Source organism: Eubalaena glacialis, chromosome 4 (genome assembly GCF_028564815.1).
Source record: "Eubalaena glacialis isolate mEubGla1 chromosome 4, mEubGla1.1.hap2.+ XY, whole genome shotgun sequence".
Classification (NCBI taxonomy): domain Eukaryota; kingdom Metazoa; phylum Chordata; class Mammalia; order Artiodactyla; family Balaenidae; genus Eubalaena; species Eubalaena glacialis.
The window spans coordinates 33,543,081-33,562,321 of record NC_083719.1 but is presented as its reverse complement, the minus strand read 5'-3'; the positions used below and the strand labels follow the sequence as shown (position 1 = coordinate 33,562,321).

At 40.5% G+C, this 19,241-nt stretch overlaps 1 pseudogene; it reads right to left on the bottom strand.

Moving 5' to 3' along the window:
• Window positions 1-15,266, bottom strand: part of LOC133090499 (uncharacterized) — a 53,245-nt pseudogene extending 37,979 nt beyond the window's left edge.
• Between the last annotated feature and the right edge of the window lie 3,975 nt (window positions 15,267-19,241).

Here is a 19,241-nt window from a genome sequence, read left to right as displayed (position 1 = left end):
CACCGGTCAGAATGGCCATCATCAAAACGTCTACAAACAATAAATGCTGGAGGGGGTGTGGAGAAAAGGGAACCCTCTTGCACTGTTGGTGGGAATGTAAATTGATACAGCCACTATGGAGAACACTATGGAGGTTCCTTAGAAAACTAAAAATAGAGCTACCATACGACCCAGCAATCCCACTACTGGGCATATACCCTGAGAAAACCATAATTCAAAAAGGGTCATGTGCCACAGTGTTCATTGCAGCACTATTTACAATAGCCAGGACATGGAAACAACCTAAGTGTCCATCAACAGAGGAATGGATAAAGAAGATGTGGCACATATATACAATGGAATATTAGTCAGCCATAAAAAGAAATGAAATTGAGTTGTTTGTAGTGAGGTGGATGGACCTAGAGTCTGCCATACAGAGTGAAGTAAGTCAGAAAGAGAAAAACAACTACCATATGCTAACACATATATATAGAATCCAAAAAAAAAAAAAAAATGGTTCTGAAGAACCTAGGGGCAGGACAGGAATAAAGACACAGTCGTAGAGAATGGACTTGAGGACACGGGGAGGGGGAAGGGTAAGCTGGGACGAAGTGAGAGAGTGGCATGGACTTACATATACTATCAAATGTAAGATAGATAGCTAGTTGGAAGCGGCTGCATAGCACAGGGAGATCAGCTCGGTGCTTTGTGACCACCTAGAGGGGTGGGATAGGGAGGGTGGGAGGGAGACACAAGAGGGAGGAGATATGGGGATATATGTATATGTATAGCTGATTCACTTTGTTATAAAGCAGAAACTAACACACCATTGTAAAGCAATTATACTCCAGTAAAGATGTTAAAAAAAAAAAAAGAAAGAAATATTGTATGCTAATGCATATACATGGAATCTAAAAAAAAAAAATGGTACTGATGAACCTAGTTGCAGGGCAGGAATAAAGAGTTAGACATAGAGAATAGACTTGATGACATGGGGTGGGAGCGCGAAGCTGGGGTGAAGTGAGAGTAGCATGGACATATATACACTACTGAATGTAAAATAGCTGGCTGGTGCGAAGCAACAGCATAGCACAAGGAGATCGGCTTGGTGCTTTGCGATGACCTCAGGGGAGGGATAGGGAGGATGTGAGGGAGGCTGAAGAGGGAGGGGACATGGGGACATGTGTATGCATATGGCTGATTCACTTTGTTGTGCAACAGAAACTAACATGGTATTTTGAAGCAATTATACTCCAATAAAGATCTATTAAAAAAAAGAAAGTCAAGGGTCTTATGCTACTGGTATATATTGTATAAAGGAAAATACATACCTTGCCCCTTAACAATCATGAGGTTAAGTAAAGTAAGAGTAGTGGAGGTGATTAAATGAAGCTCCATACTTTTTCTTACTTGGTCAATACAGATAACGACCAAGGCCCAACTAGTGTCCTGAACAAGTTAACTGGCTTTCTTAACATGCAAATGGACAGCCAAAAAGTTGTGATATGATGGAAAAGTGAACTTTTCCTGTCCTCTTCTCACTTGTGAATTAAAATCTGAACTGTGGTCAATGAGGGTGGCTTTTTGATAGCTTATGTAGTGACCTGCTTAAGAGGCCTGCTCAAGGTCCCTGTAATTCTATATGTCTGGGGTCACACAGCCTAATTCTAGAGTTTTTGATCAGCTCAGTTCCCAATGAGGAAGGATTTAAGTGGCGTAGTACCTTTGCTCAGCATTATAATACTAGCAAACACTTGTTTAATATCTCCTATGTGCCTGACACTGTGCTAGACACTAATACCTAGATACTCACTTAAGCCTCACAACAAACCCATGATGTTGGTACCATTGTCTACATTTTATAGACGTGGCAACTGAAGCACAAAGAGTGTAAGTGACTTTGCCATAGTCACACAGTCCCAGAGTCAGGATTTGAATCCAGGTAGGCTGGGTTCAAAGTCTAAACTCTTAACAGTTTTACTATATGCCTCTTCTATATTATACTGCTTCCACCTTATGTCAACCTCTTTGTTTCTTGCTTTTAACTTTTGCCCTTATTACAGTAGCTGCGTTCTAGTAGGTATTACTACTAGTGTTAGTAATAATTTCTGTTTTATTATTAAAAATAAGAAATTTTCATATGAGAGAAACTTGATAATTTAAATACATAGATCAACTAATTCGCATGATAATCATATGAGGATACATTCTACACAGATGAGAAATTGTGACCCAGGTTATACTGTATCCAAGATGAGGCAAACAAGAACCTATAAACCTAAGACTTGAACCCAGGTCTTCTGATAGCCAGTGCAGGGCTCACTGACCACACTGTGTCTCCTACCTATAGTGTGGCTTTATTAGTGCAGGTTTTCTTTCTGAAGACCTGCCTTCACCCGTGGCAGGCCTATCCAAAACCATTAACTCAGAACCCAGTGCAACACTCCTACAAGAGATGTGCCCAGACAGCTGCAGGGGGTCATTTTGTTTTCCCTCCTACTATTCCTCCTTGCCGTCTTGGCCCCCCTATCCTCTTCCTGCTTATTCTGAGCTTGTTCTGGCCTTCCCATGGTTTGTAAGGGACTTGATTGTTTAGTTGTAATTAGTATTACTGTTACTTAGAAAAGGCCCCCAACATTCTTTTGTTGCAAAACTAGTAGATCATAAGAACAAGAGGTCTATAATAGCATTCAGAGTTTGCCAGGTTGTTACTGGGTCTCATGATCCATTATCCTTTTCCTGATAAGGACTTTTTTCATCATAAATTTGTTCCTGATAAATCAGATTCACTTTGTTGTCCTTAAAAATCCAACTTTTAACAATTAACATTTATTTCAGAGCAAAATATAGTGTTGAACATTATCAGATTAAAAAAATTGACAACTTCTACAACATGATGGTTAATTTCTAGGTGATGAAGTTTCTTATGTTTCAGGAAAATCACTCAGTCAGCTGCTTATGCTGAATGAATAATTTGGTAGCAATGCAAGAGAGGGTAGATGGCTATCAAATGTTGCATATAACAAAGAAACCAAGCAAAGAATGAGCACAAAGGTATAGTTAGTCATTGTCCGCAAAAAAAAAGAAAAAACAAAAGCCCAACTGAAACTCTGACAAACTCTGAAGACCTGAACATGCTATTTTAAATACATAAAATACCTTTGGTGGCCAACTTTGTAAGCTCTTTTCACACAGATTTAATTCAGTTCAGCACCTCTCTGCAGTGTTTTGGTCAGACCACATACGACAAGTTGTGAAAATTTATCAACAGCTCAGAAAGAACCATAAACACTCAGGGAAGGCTGAGAAAAGAGAAAGCTAAATGAATGAAAATAATTGCTAGAGTTTGCGGAGGTATGAGTTGTTAACTAAAAATATAGATCTGATGGCATTCTATTGGCACTTCTGTCTTTGTGTTGCTTCAGAGCACCTGTCCTGATATCTAAAATTAAGAGATTATAATCTTTGCTTTCATGGAGTACTATGGAACTGATGATAAAACACCATGCCTTTCACCTGGTATGTCATATTCAGTCAGTGGACATTGTGAAAATAATACCTCTGGTAAAATGTTCATGACTACTGGGTATAGAAGTCAGGGCAAGATAGACACATAGCCAGACATCAACTTCATCTCAGCTATTTAAATTCTTCACATATGCATTCATATCTTACATAAGTAGAGTCAGCTTTTCTTCTTTTTTATATCATACACTTATGTTCCATTGTGTAACATGTGATTTCCTTCTATCAGTTGCAAATCCAGTCTTTTGACTGACCTTTTTGTCCTCAAGTTTGTTTACTTACTTATAAAGCTCGTCTTCCATCTTCAGTTACTATCAAAGTCCTGTTTTCTTCTGTTTTCCAATGGTTCTTTCCTGTTTTTCTTTAGCCCTTCTCTGTGTCAGTCAGTATCTGACTTAAAATTCACCAAATATCCCAAAATGAGTTTGTGATATTCTAAATACATTTAATTTTCTAGAAATTAATACAAAAGACAACTCTTTATTTACATCTGATTATCTCAGACAAACTCCTTGTTTTTGATTTCCCTAGTGGACAACAAATTTCTCTTCACTAAATATCCTGTAAGGAGATTGTCCTCTTTTTTTGGTTGCTGATTTTCTCTGTGGCTGAGATGATCTGTGAGACAATCTACTATAACCCTGAGTAGGAAACTAGTGATTTTTATTACTCACTGTAGTTCATAATTCTTCAAAGAGTTCAGTTTACTTCATCTGAAATTTGAAAACTACTCCAGTTTACCTCATGAAAGATGACCATTCCATAACCATTGTGAAATAACCCTCAGACTGTGAGTTTACCAATTTCAGTTTTATTATAGACTGAGTCTCTGTATGATTTCATGCCTTCAAACAATCAGTTGCTAAGATACTCTTTGTTAAACAATTCAGCAATTCAGTAGGGGAAAAAATAGTGTGGTTTTTGCCAAGTCATTCCAGTCAAAACAGGTGAACTGCAATAAAAATATGAAAGATTATGGGTCAGCGAACTCTTAACCTCTAAAATAATGTGGAAAATTGTGATCTGTGCATATATACATTTTCTAGGGAGAGGATTTATTACTATTATTAGATTCCCATTACCTTGCACAGTGCCTGGCACATTGTTGAATCTGAATAAATATTAGGTGAGTGAGTTACAAATGAAATAAGAATTCTAAAAATGGTCCCGTCATTAGTAAAAAAAAAAAGTTTAAGAATAACCAGAACCACATTTTTTTTCCTTTGAATGTCCCCTCTCTACATATCTCTTTAGTTTCTCCTTCTTGGTATTCCTAGAAGGTAGATGTTAAAAGTTCTGAATTTATCTTTCATATTTCTTGACTGTTCTTTCATAGCTTCCAATTTTTATCCCTTTATGATATGTTATGGAAATTCAACAGCTCAGTCTTCTGTCTTACTGGTTCAACTTTAGCTCTGTCTTTTCTACTATTCATTTTATTTAAAGGTTTGAATTTTAATTTCAACACCATTTTCCCATGATATTTATTATTTTTTCTACTAGCCTGACTTTACTTCTTAGCCTTGATGATGGCTTCTTTTTTCTTATCCCTCTCCCAGAGATTCCCCATGATTTCTGGTCCGCTGAGGTTTCTTTTCTTGATTTTGAATGTAGTTATGAATTGAAAAGGAAAAGATGATTTTCTATAATTTTCAGAAACCCAAGATGATCAGAGCTGAGGGAGATGAGACATTGTGTGTGTCCACGATCTATAAGTAGAAGTTCTTACATTTTTCTTATGTGTCATTTGAGGTTGAAGAACACTCATTTAAAAGCATAGTGTTTCTCCTGATATTGCCAAAATTATATAGAAATGTTGTTAGGTAAAAAGTAAAGAAAAAATCCAATGAATAAACACTAAGTCACCCACAATTCTACTATTAAAAAATTGCTACTGCTACTGTTCATATACACACTTTTTCATTTATTAAGACTTTTCTATCTCTTGCTTATTCAGCTGTGGGGATGGAGGAAAAGGAGTGTGGCAGATATCCAGGAACTGGGGAAAACACTTTAGGGTTAAATTAATAGGAGGAGATATTGTAATTTGATTTGAAAGGAGACAGCATTCTCTTTAGCAAAATAAGACCTAAAACCTATGCTCTTAGAGTTGGGGTGGGGCGAGAAGGATGCATAGTACTGGAAAGCACTCTCAGAAGGAAATTAACTTTCTTAGTGTAAGATGTCTTTGATTGCTGTTGTTGTTGCTGCTGTTATTACTATTATTTTCAGGCAACCAAAGACAAGAATATCAGAAACAAAATGACTCCCAATGCTCTGTCTTCTCCTGTCTACTCTTAGAATGGGAAGCTTCCCCATCCTCTATCCCACACCAGAATGAGAGAAAGAATAGCTGTAGAAGAATAGTTATCTGAAGTTTCATATAATTAGTGCAGGAAGCTAGGAAAATTTCTAAGAAACAGGAAAACTTGGAGCTTGCTAACCAGTAGGTTGATGAACACAGCTCTGTTTGAAGGGAGGGAAGTGTGGTGGACTTTGGGCTAGGAGAAGATGCTAAAAGGAGTGAGGCATTGTGTGAAGGGGGTAGCAGAATGAAAGATGGGGATGTATAGACTCTGCTAACCTAGGGAGCATCCATGTGGGAATCCCTAGAAGGGCTGAGTAGTGATCTCCATGCTTGTGTACAGTGCTTTGGGAGGAATTAAATAGACTAGAGGTGAAAAGTCCTTGATTTCAACCCTTTCCGAAATTCAGTACAGTTGAATTCTGCCACTGTGAACCTGAAGTAGAGTTGATTGAAACTTACTAGGGTATGTGTTCACATGGCAGAGGAAGGGGAATGGACCACATCTCCACCTGGTCGATGACAGGCATCTAAGACACTTCGAATGTGTTCAGTGATGAGGGTGGGCCATCAGGGGAGCTGTTTTTAGTTATTATGGGGCTAGAGAAACAGGAAGCCTTATTTCCATGCCTGTAGCACGTTTATCCCCAATTGTTTGCTTAGCTAACTTTCAACAGTTCTGTTGGAATCATATTTTCCAATGATAGCTTCTTTCCTCACTATGAGGAATAATCAGGGTGAGCAAAATTTCAAGTTTGCGTTTCCTAGGTATAATTGAAATACATTAAATCTTAGCCCCCCCCCCTTTTTTTTTGCCTTAGATCAGCTACATAATGTACATGCAAGTATGAATATAGCTAGGTTAACCTGGGTGTGGATAATGTCCTCTAACAGAAGTTGAGAAACTTGGCTTGTAGTCTCAGCTTGCCTGTCAGCTAACCTGGTGAGCTTGACCAAATTACTTAAGTTCTTTGCACCTTAATGTGCTCCTCACTGTGTAGCCCTCCATTATCAGACTAGAGCCTGGTCTTTTTTTTTTTTTTTTTTTTTTAATCATCTTTATTGAAGTATAATTGCTTTACAATGGTGTGCTAGCTTCTGCTTTACAACAAAGTGAATCAGTTACACATATACATATGTTGCCATATCTCTTCCCTCTTGCATCTCCCTCCCTCCCACCCTCCCTATCCCACCCCTCTAGGTGGTCACAAAGCACCGAGCTGATCTCCCTGTGCTATGCGGCTGCTTCCCACTAGCTATCTATTTTACATTTGGTAGTGTATATATGTCCATGACACTCTCTCACCCTGTCACATCTCACCCCTCCCCCTCCCCATATCCTCAAGTCCATTCTCTAGTAGGTCTGTGTCTTTATTCCCATCTTGCCACTAGGTTCTTCATGACCTCTTTTTTTTTTTTTTTTTCCCTTAGATTCCATATATATGTGTTAGCATACTGTATTTGTTTTTCTCTTTCTGACTTACTTCACTCTGTATGACAGACTCTAACTCCATCCACCTCATTACAAACACCTCCATTTCATTTCTTTCTATGGCTGAGTAATATTCCATTGTATATATGTGCCACATCTTCTTTATCCATTCATCCGATGATGGACACCTAGGTTGCTTCCATGTCCTGGCTATTGTAAACAGAGCTGCAATGAATATTTTGGTACATGACTCTTTCTGAATTATGGTTTTCTCAGGGTATATGCCCAGTAGTGGGATTGCTGGGTCATATGGTAGTTCTATTTTTAGTTTTTTAAGGAACCTCCATACTGTTCTCCATAGTGGCTGTATCAATTTACATTCCCACCAACAGTGCAAGAGGGTTCCCTTTTCTCCACACCCTCTCCAGCATTTATTGTTTCTAGATTTTTTGATGATGGCCATTCTGACCGGTGTGAGATGATACCTCATTGTAGTTTTGATTTGCATTTCTCTAATGATTAATGATGTTGAGCATTCTTTCATGTGTCTGTTGGCAATCTGTATCTCTTCTTTGGAGAAATGTCTATTTAGGTCTTCTGCCCATTTTTGGATTGGGTTGTTTGTTTTTTTGTTATTGAGCTGCATGAGCTGCTTGTAAATCTTGGAGATTAATCCTTTGTCCGTTGCTTCATTTGCAAATATTTTCTCCCATTCTGAGGGTTGTCTTTTGGTCTTGTTTATGGTTTCCTTTGCTGTGCAAAAGCTTTTAAGTTTCATTAGGTCCCATTTGTTTATTTGTGTTTTTATTTCCATTTCTCTAGGACCTGGGTCAAAAAGGATCTTGCTGTGACTTATGTCATACAGTGTTCTGCCTATGTTTTCCTCTAAGAGTTTGATAGTGTCTGGCCTTACACTTAGGTCTTTAATCCATTTTGAGTTTATTTTTGTGTATGGTGTTAGGGAGTGTTCTAATTTCATACTTTTACATGTACCTGTCCAGTTTTCCCAGCACCACTTATTGAAGAGGCTGTCTTTTCTCCACTGTATATGCTTGCCTCCTTTATCAAAGATAAGGTGACCATATGTGCGTGGGCTTATCTCTGGGCTTTCTATCCTGTTCCATTGATCTATATTTCTGTTTTTGTGCCAGTACCAAACTGTCTTGATTACTGTAGCTTTGTAATATAGTCTGAAGTCAGGGAGCCTGATTCCTCCAGCTCCATTTTTCGTTCTCAAGATTGCTTTGGCTATTCGGGGTCTTTTGTGTTTCCATACAAATTGTGAAATTTTTTGTTCTAGTTCTGTGAAAAATGCCAGTGGTAGTTTGATAGGGATTGCATTGAATCTGTAGATTGCTTTGGGTAGCAGAGTCATTTTCACAATGTTGATTCTTCCAATCCAAGAACATGGTATATCTCTCCATCTATTTGTATCATCTTTAATTTCTTTCATCAGTGTCCTATAATTTTCTGCATACAGGTCTTTTGTCTCCTTAGGTAGGTTTATTCCTAGGTATTTTATTCTTTTTGTTGCAATGGTAAACGGAAGTGTTTTCTTAATTTCACTTTCAGATTTTTCATCATTAGTATACAGGAATGCAAGAGATTTCTGTGCATTAATTTTGTATCCTGCTACTTTACCAAATTCATTGATTAGCTCTAGTAGTTTTCTGGTAGCATCTTTTGGATTCTCTATGTATAGTATCATGTCATCTGCAAACAGTGACAGCTTTACTTCTTCTTTTCTGATTTGGATTCCTTTTATTTCTTTTTCGTCTCTGATTGCTGTGGCTAACACTTCCAAAACTATGTTGAATAATAGTGGTGAGAGTGGGCAACCTTGTCTTGTTCCTGATCTTAGTGGAAATGGTTTCAGTTTTTCACCATTGAGGACAATGTTGGCTGTGGGTTTGTCATATACGGCCTTTATTATGTTGAGGAAAGTTCCCTCTATGCCTACTTTCTGCAGGACTTTTATCATAAATGGGTGTTGAATTTTGTCGAAAGCTTTCTCTGCATCTATTGAGATGATCATATGGTTTTTCTCCTTCAATTTGTTAATATGATGTATCACGTTGATTGATTTGCGTATATTGAAGAATCCTTGCATTCCTGGAATAAACCCCACTTGATCATGGTGTATGATCCTTTTAATGTGCTGTTGGATTCTGTTTGCTAGTATTTTGTTGAGGATTTTTGCATCTATGTTCATCAGTGATATTGGCCTGTAGTTTTCTTTCTTTGTGACATCTTTGCCTGGTTTTGGTATCAGGGTGATGGTGGCCTCGTAGAATGAGTTGGGGAGTGTTCCTCCCTCTGCAATATTTTGGAAGAGTTTGAGAAGGATAGGTGTTAGCTCTTCTCTAAATGTTTGATAGAATTCGCCTGTGAAGCCATCTGGTCCTGGGCTTTTGTGTGTTGGAAGATTTTTAATCACAGTTTCAATTTCAGTGCTTGTGATTGGTCTGTTCATATTTTCTATTTCTTCCTGGTTCAGTCTCGGCAGGTTGTGCATTTCTAAGAATCTGTCCATTTCTTCCAGGTTGTCCATTTTATTAGCATAGAGTTGCTTGTAGTAATCTCTTATGATCGTTTGTATTTCTGCAGTGTCAGTGGTTACTTCTCCTTTTTCATTTCTAATTCTATTAATTTGAGTCTTCTCCTTTTTTCTCTTGATGAGTCTGGCTAATGGTTTATCAATTTTGTTTATCTTCTCAAAGAACCAGCTTTTAGTTTCATTGATTTTTGCTATTGTTTCCTTCATTTCTTTTTCATTTATTTCTGATCTGATCTTTATGATTTCTTTCCTTCTGCTAGCTTTGGGGTTTTTTTGTTCTTCTTTCTCTAATTGCTTTAGGTGCAAGGTTAGGTTGTTTATTCGAGATGTTTCCTGTTTCTTGATGTAGGCTTGTATTGCTATAAACTTCCCTCTTAGAACTGCTTTTGCTGCATCCCATAGGTTTTGGATCGTCGTGTCTCCATTGTCATTTGTTTCTAGGTATTTTTTGATTTCCCCTTTGATTTCTTCAGTGATCACTTCGTTATTAAGTAGTGTATTGTGTAGCCTCCATGTGTTTGTATTTTTTACAGATCTTTTCCTGTAATTGATATCTAGTCTCATAGCGTTGTGGTCGGAAAAGATACTTGATACGATTTCAATTTTTTTAAATTTACCAAGGCTTGATTTGTGACCCAAGATATGATCTATCCTGGAGAATGTTCCATGAGCACTTGAGAAAAATGTGTATTCTGTTGTTTTTGGGTGGAATGTCCTATAAATATCAATTAAGTCCATCTTGTTTAATGTATCATTTAAAGCTTGTGTTTCCTTATTTATTTTCATTTTGGATGATCTGTCCATTGGTGAAAGTGGGGTGTTAAAGTCCCCTACTATGATTGTGTTACTGTCGATTTCCCCTTTTATGGCTGTTAGTATTTGCCTTATGTATTGAGATGCTCCTATGTTGGGTGCATAAATATTTACAATTGTTATACCTTCCTCTTGGATCGATCCCTTGATCATTATATAGTGTCCGTTTTTGTCTCTTGTAATTGTCTTTATTTTAAAGTCTATTTTGTCTGATATGAGAATTGCTACTCCAGCTTTCTTTTGATTTCCATTTGCATGGAATATCTTTTTCCATCCCCTCACTTTCAGTCTGTATGTGTCTCTAGGTCTGAAGTGGGTCTCTTGTAGACAGCATATATATGGGTCTTGTTTTTGTATCCATTCAGCCAGTCTGTGTCTTTTGGTGGGAGCATTTAATCCATTTACATTTAAGGTAATTATCGATATGTATGTTCCTATTCCCATTTTCTTAAATGTTTTGGGTTTGTTATTGTAGGTGTTTTCCTTCTCTTGTGTTTCTTGCCTAGAGAAATTCCTTTAGCATTTGTTGTAAAGCTGGTTTGGTGGTGCTGAACTCTCTCAGCTTTTGCTTGTCTGTAAAGGTTTTAATTTCTCCATCAAATCTGAATGAGATCCTTGCTGGGTAGAGTAATCTTGGTTGTAGGTTTTTCTCCTTCATCACTTTAAGTATATCCTGCCACTCCCTTCTGGCTTGCAGCGTTTCTGCTGAAAGATCAGCTGTTAACCTTATGGGGATGCCCTTGTGTGTTATCTGTTGTTTTTCCCTTGCTGCTTTTAATATGTTTTCTTTATATTTAATTTTTGATAGTTTGATTAATATGTGTCTTGGTGTGTTTCTCCTTGGATTTATCCTGTATGGGACTCTCTGTGCTTCCAGGACTTGATTAACTATTTCCTTTCCCATATTAGGGAAGTTTTCAACTATAATCTCTTCAAATATTTTCTCAGTCCCTTTCTTTTTCTCTTCTTCTTCTGGGACCCCTATAATTCGAATGTTGGTGCGTTTAATGTTGTCCCAGAGGTCTCTGAGACTGTCCTCAGTTCTTTTCATTCTTTTTTCTTTATTCTGCTCTGCAGTAGTTATTTCCACCATTTTATCTTCCAGGTCACTTATCCGTTCTTCTGCCTCAGTTATTCTGCTATTGATCCCATCTAGAGTATTTTTAATTTCATTTATTGTGCTTGTCATCGTTTCTTGGTTCCTCTTTAGTTCTTCTACGTCCTTGTTAAATGTTTCTTGCATTTTATCTATTCTATTTCCAAGACTTTGGATCATCCTTACTATCATTATTCTGAATTCTTTTTCAGGTAGACTACCTATTTCCTCTTCATTTGTTAGGTCTGGTGTGTTTTGACCCTGCTCCTTCATCTGCTGTGTGTTTTTCTGTCTTCTCATTTTGCTTATCTTACTGTGTTTGGGGTCTCCTTTTCACAGGCTGCAGGTTCGTAGTTCCCGTTGTTTTTGGTATCTGTCCCCAGTGGCTAAGGTTGGTTCAGTGGGTTGTGTAGGTTTCCTGGTGGAGGGAACTAGTGCCTGTGTTCTGGTGGATGAGGCTGGATGTTGTCTTTCTGGTGGGTTCGTCCACGTCTGGTGGTGTGTTTTGGGGTGTCTGTGGCCTTATTATGATTTTAGGCAGCCTCTCTGTTAATGGATGGGGCTGTGTTCCTCTCTTGCTAGTTGTTTGGCATAGGGTGTCCAGCACTGTAGCTTGCTGGTCGTTGAGTGAAGCTGGGTCTTGATGTTGAGATGGAGATCTGTGAGAGATTTTCGCCGTTTGGTATTACGTGGAGCTGGGAGGTCTCTTGTGGACCAGTGTCCTGAAGTTGGCTCTCCCACCTCAGAGGCACAGCCCTGATGCCTGGCTGGAGCACCAAGAGCCTTTCATCCACACGGCTCAGAATAAAAGGGAGAAAAAATGGAAAGAAAGAAAAAAAGAGGATAAAATAAAATAAAATAAAGCAATTATAATAAAAAATAAGAAAAAAAATTATTAAGAGTAAATTTATTAAGAAAAAAAATTTTTTTTAATTTTTAAAAATAGATTTATTAATGTTTTATACTAAAAATAAGAAAAAAATTATTTAGAAAAAATTTATTAAGAAAAAAAATTTTTTAATTTTTTAAAATAAAAAATATTAAAAAACTTATTAAAAAATTTTTTTAAAAATAGAAAATAAGGAAAAAATTATTAAGAAAACATTTATTAGGGAAAAAAAAAATTTTTAAGCCAAAAAAAAAAAAAAAAACGGACGGACCTAACCCTAGGACTAACGGTGAGAGCAAAGCTATACAGACAAAATCTCACCCAGAAGCATACACATCTACACTCACAAAAAAAAGGAAAAGGGGAAAAGTTAATATATCCTGCTCCCAAAGTCCATCTCCTAAATTTGGGATGATTCGTTGTCTATTCAGGTATTCAACAGATGCAGGCACATCAAGTTGTTTGTGGAGCTTTAATCCGCTGCTTCTGAGGCTGCTGGGAGAGATTTCCCTTTCTCTTCTTTGTTCGTACAGCTCCCGGGGTTCAGCTTTGGATTTGGACCCGCCTCTGCATGTAGGTCCCCTGAGGGCGTGTGTTCCCCGCCCAGACAGAACGGGGTTAAAGGAGCAGCTGATTCGGGGGCTCTGGCTCAGTCAGGCCGGGGGGAGGGAGCGGTACGGAGGAGGCGGGGCGAGCCTGCGGCGGCAGAAGCCGGCGTGACGTTGCAGCAGCCTGAGGCGCGCCGTGCGCTTTCCCGGGGAAGTTGTCCCCGGATTACGGGAGCCTGGCCGTGGCGGGCTGCACAGGCTCCCGGGAGGGGCGGTGTGGAGAATGACCTGTGCTCGCCCACAGGCTGTTTGGTGGCGGCAGCAGCAGCCTTAGCGTCTCATGCCCGTCTCTGGGGTCCGCGCTGATAGCCGCGGCTCGTGCCCGTCTCTGGAGTTCGTTTAAGTGGCGCTCTGAATCCCCTCTCCTTGCACACCGCGAAACAAAGAGGCAAGAAAAAGTCTCCTGCCTCTTCGGCAGCTGCAGACTTTTTCTCGTGCACCCTCCCGGCTAGTTGTGGTGCGCTAGACCCTTCAGGCTGTGTTCACGCAGCCAACCCCAGTCCTCTCCCTGGGATCCGACCGAAGCCCGCGCCTCAGCTCCCAGCCCCCGCCCGCCCCGGCGGGTGAGCAGACAAGCCTCTCGGGCTGGTGAGTGCTGCTCGGCGCCGAGCCTCTGTGCGGGAATCTCTCCGTTTTTCCCTCTGCGTCCCTGTTGCTGTGGGATCCGCGCTGATAGCCGCGGCTCGCGCCCGTCTCTGGAGCTCGTTTAGGCGGCGCTCTGAATCCCCTCTCCTTGCGCGCCGCGAAACAAAGAGGCAAGAAAAAGTCTCTTGCCTCTTTGGCAGCTGCAGTCTTTTTCCCGGACTCCCTCCCGGCTAGCACCGAAGCCCGAGCCCCAGCTCCCAGGCCCCGCCCGCCCCGGCGGCTGAGCAGACAAGCCTCTCGGGCTGGTGAGTGCTGGTCGGCACCGCTCCTCTGTGCGGGAATCTCCGCTTTGCCCTCCGCACCACTGTGGCTGCGCTCTCCTCCGTGGCTCCGAAGCTTCCCCCCTCTGCTACCCGCAGTCTCTGCCCACGAAGCGGCTTCCTAGTGTGTGGAAACCTTTCCTCCTTCACAGCTCCCTCCCACTGGTGCAGGTCCCGTCCCTATTCTTTTGTCTCTGTTATTTCTTTTTTCTTTTGCCCTACCCAAGTACGTGGGGATTTTCTTGCCTTTTGGGAGGTCTGACGTCTTCTGCCAGCGTTCAGTGGGTGTTCTGTAGGAGCAGTTCCACGTGTAGATGTATTTCTCATGTATCTGTGGGGAGGAAGGTGATCTCCGCGTCTTACTCTTCCGCCATCTTGCCCCTCCCCCCGCGACAATTTTCTTAGAGCCTGGTCTTTTATTTATTTATTTATTTATTTATTTTTGGCTGTGTTGGGTGTTTGTTTTTGTGCGAGGGCTTTCTTTAGTTACGGCGAGCGGGGGCCACTCTTCATCGCGGTGCGCGGGCCTCTCACTGTCGCGGCCTCTCTTGTTGCGGAGCACAGGCTCCAGCCGCGCAGGCTCAGTAGTTGTGGCTCACGGGCCTAGTTGCTCCGCGGCATGTGGGATCTTGCCAGACCAGGGCTCAAACCCGTGTCCCCTGCATTGGCAGGCAGACTCTCAACCACTGTGCCAGCAGGGAAGCCCGAGCCTGGTCTTTGACCTCAGCTCTCCCACTCCTCCTTTTAACTGTTCAGTAAGAAACCAAAGAGTTCTGAGTTACTTTTAGTGACAGCCCTGCAACCAACTCAATCTTAGAAATAATGAGACCCAAATGATTGTCCATGTTCAAGTAGTAGAACTGAAGACAAGTCCATTTTAGTTATTTTTGGATGTTGAGCTACTTCTTAAGTGGAAAGAGGGTGCTGTGGTATCAGGATGCTTTCACTTAAAGTAATGAAACACTAACTCAACCTGGCTTCTACCGTACAAGCCCTTTTAAAAAGTTTCACATAACTTACCCTTCCATGGGTAAGGTAAGCGTTAGGTACACAAGTTCTCTAACTTTACTTCTCTGAGATTCTATTGGCTCCATTCTCTTTCCCATGTTAGCTTCATCTTCTGGTTGAGTGACAGATAGTGGCAGTAGTTCAGGCATCCCACTTAAATATGAACATGTATGGAGGGAGAAGAATCCATTTCCTCCGGCCTTGTCTCCACGTAGGGGTAAGGAGTTTATTCCCAGAAGTGCCCCAGCTCACTCTCCTCATGTCTTATTGGTTGGAATTGTATTAAATTATACTAAATATCTATCCATAAGCCAGTCACTGACAAGGAGAATGGATTGCCATGACTGGCTTAGATTCTGACAGTTTTTGCCCGTTTATTAGTTGCTTTTGAAGAGACAGAGTCCTGAATTTCCCTACTCTGCCAGTTTTGGTGATGTCACCTTAGATTTCTGATTGGCTTAGATTGATTAAGATTTACCATTGGAGTTGGAGATGCATAAAGTTATTTTTAGAAGAGAGAGAATCCAGATAAATCAAGCTTAGCAAGGAGGAATGGACAGCAGTGCTCACTAGAGTCACTATGGGAGATGACTGTAATAAAGAGCAGCATCGTGGATGCAGGAGGGAGGGTGGTCATGGAGAGTCCTGGGTCAGAGCAGCAATCCATCAGTGGAGAGGACAGAATGATTTTAAGAGGAAGACAGACTCAGTTTCCAAATCAGCTCTATCACCCTCCAGTTATTTTAATGTGGGGAAATCAGTTAACTTTGTTGTACCTCAGTCTCATACTCACAATAAGATGGGAATAATAATTTCCCCCCTTTTGAATTAATGTTAAAGTGATATAAGAAATATAAAATGTCAAAAGGGAACTTTGCACATCATAGACAGTTATCATTATTATGTTGATGATCTGACTGACCCTCCTGGAGCAGAGTGATTAGCAGACTAAGTAGCGAGTTATTGGTAGTTGAATGGCTGTGCTTAAATACAATACTTGGCCTTTATTGAGTGCTTCCCATATGCCCGGGATCATTTATTGATTCTATTAACAAATCATTACTGAGTGCCTACAGTGTGTCAGGCCAGCACTGAATTACAAGACATAAACACCACTGTCCTCAAAAAGTTACAGCCTAGCAGGGGAAGACAGACACAGTAAATGCATAAAGCATGTAGGATATGAGATAGTGCTGGGTACCAAGGGGAACTCTAAGGCAGGGAAGGAGGACAGGGAGGGCGGGGGTGGAGGCAAGCTTAAACAGGGTGGTCAGGGAAGATCCTGCTGAGGAAGGCGACATGTGAGCAAAGAATCGAAGGAGGTGAGGGAGAAGGCCAAGTGGTGTTCTGGAGGAGGAGATCTCCCAATGGAGGGGACAGCAAGTGCAAAAGTTCTGATGCTGGAAACATGGCTGGGAAGTCCAAAGAAGAGCAGCGAAGATAATGTGGCTAGAAAACAGCAAAATGAAAATCAGAAAATAAAAAAGAAAATCAGGAGGAGGTGAGGTTGGGAAGGTGGCAGGTGAGATTGGGTGGGGAGTTTGTAGAGCTTTGAACATCATTTTAAGGACTTTGATATTTCATTCTGAGTGACATGGGAAGTTGTGAAGTGGTGAGTGGAGGAGTGGCATTCATTACTTTTCCTTCACTGTTCTTTTGATTTTCTTCTGTTTATATTTCTTCTATTTTTTATGTTTTTAAAAATAAAAGTTTTTTTTTGTCAGTCCCTGCTTTGTTTCTAGCTTTCCAATCATTGCTGTGTATTAATAATTCCTGCACCTGTACCAGCTGTTTGCTCCAGATTCCTAGACATGCTTCGTCTGCCCTGAAACTACTGAGAAGCGAGCTGGCAGTCTATCAATAATCTCCTTTTATTTACCAACTGGGTGTGGCCGTAACCTTTGCCTGCTTCTGCCTGAGAGGACCCTTGACAGCTCCCTAAGGAGGTTAGGCTGTTCTTGGTTTCTAGAAATCTTTAGGAAACTGGTGCTTGTTAAAAACTACCCCCAATCCCTTGAGCTGCCCAGGGGCTGCTGCCTGCCTGATGGCATTGCAATCTCTGCTGTGAACCAACAGTGAAGTCAAGCCTGGCACCTCCCTCTTAAATCAACGTGTCCTCATCCCATCAGACCTTAATGACTGCCTACATGTCATCTGGATTTTAGATGGCATATCTCTTGGTTATTATTCTCACTGCCCTTTTAGGCATATGCTGGGGTCTCTTGGTCTATCCTCTTTGTGTCCTAGCTGCTCTTTCAAAATTTTTATCCTTGTCCCTCTGTGCTGCGTATGAGAAATTCGTTAGAACAACATTTTTACTTATTAATTCCTTCTTTATAAAATCCTGAGTTCATTTAGGTTTTTGTTGTTGTTATTTTTCATTATTTAAAAAATATCCTATTTTTAATGTATATCTATTATTATTTTATTTTCCTGTTTTTCTATGATAATTTATAATTCTCTTTAAACAAATGTTCTCCCTTTCTTTATTGCTATGAACATTCAAAATACTTTTTAAAATTCTTAGGTGGAACATTCTTTGATTATTCATTACCTAAATGATGTTTTCCCATTGTAGATTTTGTTGACTGCCTTTCTTAGCAGTAAGTTACTTCCTGTGGCATGCAAGATAGTTTTTTGAGTGGCATGATTTTATCTTCTCTCTTTTCTCTTTTGTGCTCACCTCCTCCTTGAACAGTGGTTTTCTCTGCCCTCTCCATCTAGCCCTCTGAGCCTCCAGTCTAGAATCAGGTGTTTTGATAGGTTGGGGCTCCTGCTTTGCTGTGATGTTTGGTACAGTGTAGATCCAGGCTGGGAGCCGGTTCCTGAGCTTCGGCTTATGCTTTGTCAAGCAGCCTCGCGGAGCCTATGGTTTATAAAGTCTTGGGGCCTGGATGAAAGCAGTTTTCTCAGCTTCCTTCTATGAGCAGTGAAGAGGGGAGGGTGGGCAGAGGGCAGTACTTCCATGGCAGCGCCTGGCTTCAGGCAGTGAGCCTGAATCCTATCCCACATCTGCTGTAGGATTTTAAGTTCTTCCTCTCGCTCACTGGAATCTTAACTGCCCTGCCTGTTTCTAGACTACAAACCCTGCAGATTCTGGGCTTTAGCCATATTCTTTGCTTTGCATTTCTGTTCCTATTCTAGTCCATAACAATATTTATTTCGTTTTGAAGCCCGGTTATATATTTTGGATTTTCTCCTTTTAGATTTTTCAATTATTTTTTTGAAGGACAAGGGTATATCAAACTATGAAGTTAATGCAGCATCTTGACTGGAGTTTTCAAGTAAATTGAAATTTAGAACGCTGTTTTTGTCAGTTTTGTAACTAGTCAAATCGTAATTGTCTTACCTGCATGTCTTAGTCTGCTTGGGCTGCTATAAGAAAATACGATAGACTGGGTGGCTTTAACAATAAATATTTATTTCTCACAATTACGGGTGCTGGGAAGTCCAAGATCAAGGTGCTGGAAGATTCAGTTCTCGGTGAGAGTCCTCCTCCTGGCTTGCAGATGGCCACCGTTTCTCTGTGTGCTCACATGCCCTCGTCTGTGTCCTAGCACTGAGGGAAAGAGAGCTCTAGTGTCTCTTCCTGTTCTTATAAGGGCACTAGTCCCATCATGAGAGCACCATTTTCATGACCTCACCAAACCTAATTACCTCCCAAAGGGGTTAGGACTTCAACATATGAATTTTGGGGTGGGGGGTGGGGAGGAGAGGAATACAAACTTTAATTCCATAACACTGAGCTATTATTACATTATTGTTTCTCAGTTAGCTTCAGAACCATGGTTCAAGTAATTTCAATAGGTATATTGCTTTTTAATTTAAAGACAGTAAAGAGTTTCTGCAACCCTTACCAACTGAGCTGGCTTCAGAGCTGTCCAAATCAGAAGCAGAAAGAATCCAGTTCCTTGCCCCCAGGGCACAAGCTTCTAGAAATTTGGCCATCACGTGAGTGCTTCCCTTCAGTGAATTAGCCCCTTTCTATGATTTTAATTAATGACAACCAGCACTGGGAGGAAGGTGGCAGCGTTGCTCACAGCAATAAGTCTCTCATTTGGGTGCTTAACTGTAAGGGAGAAAAACAAATGTAAATATTCCTCCTTAATAGCAAAATCATGCCT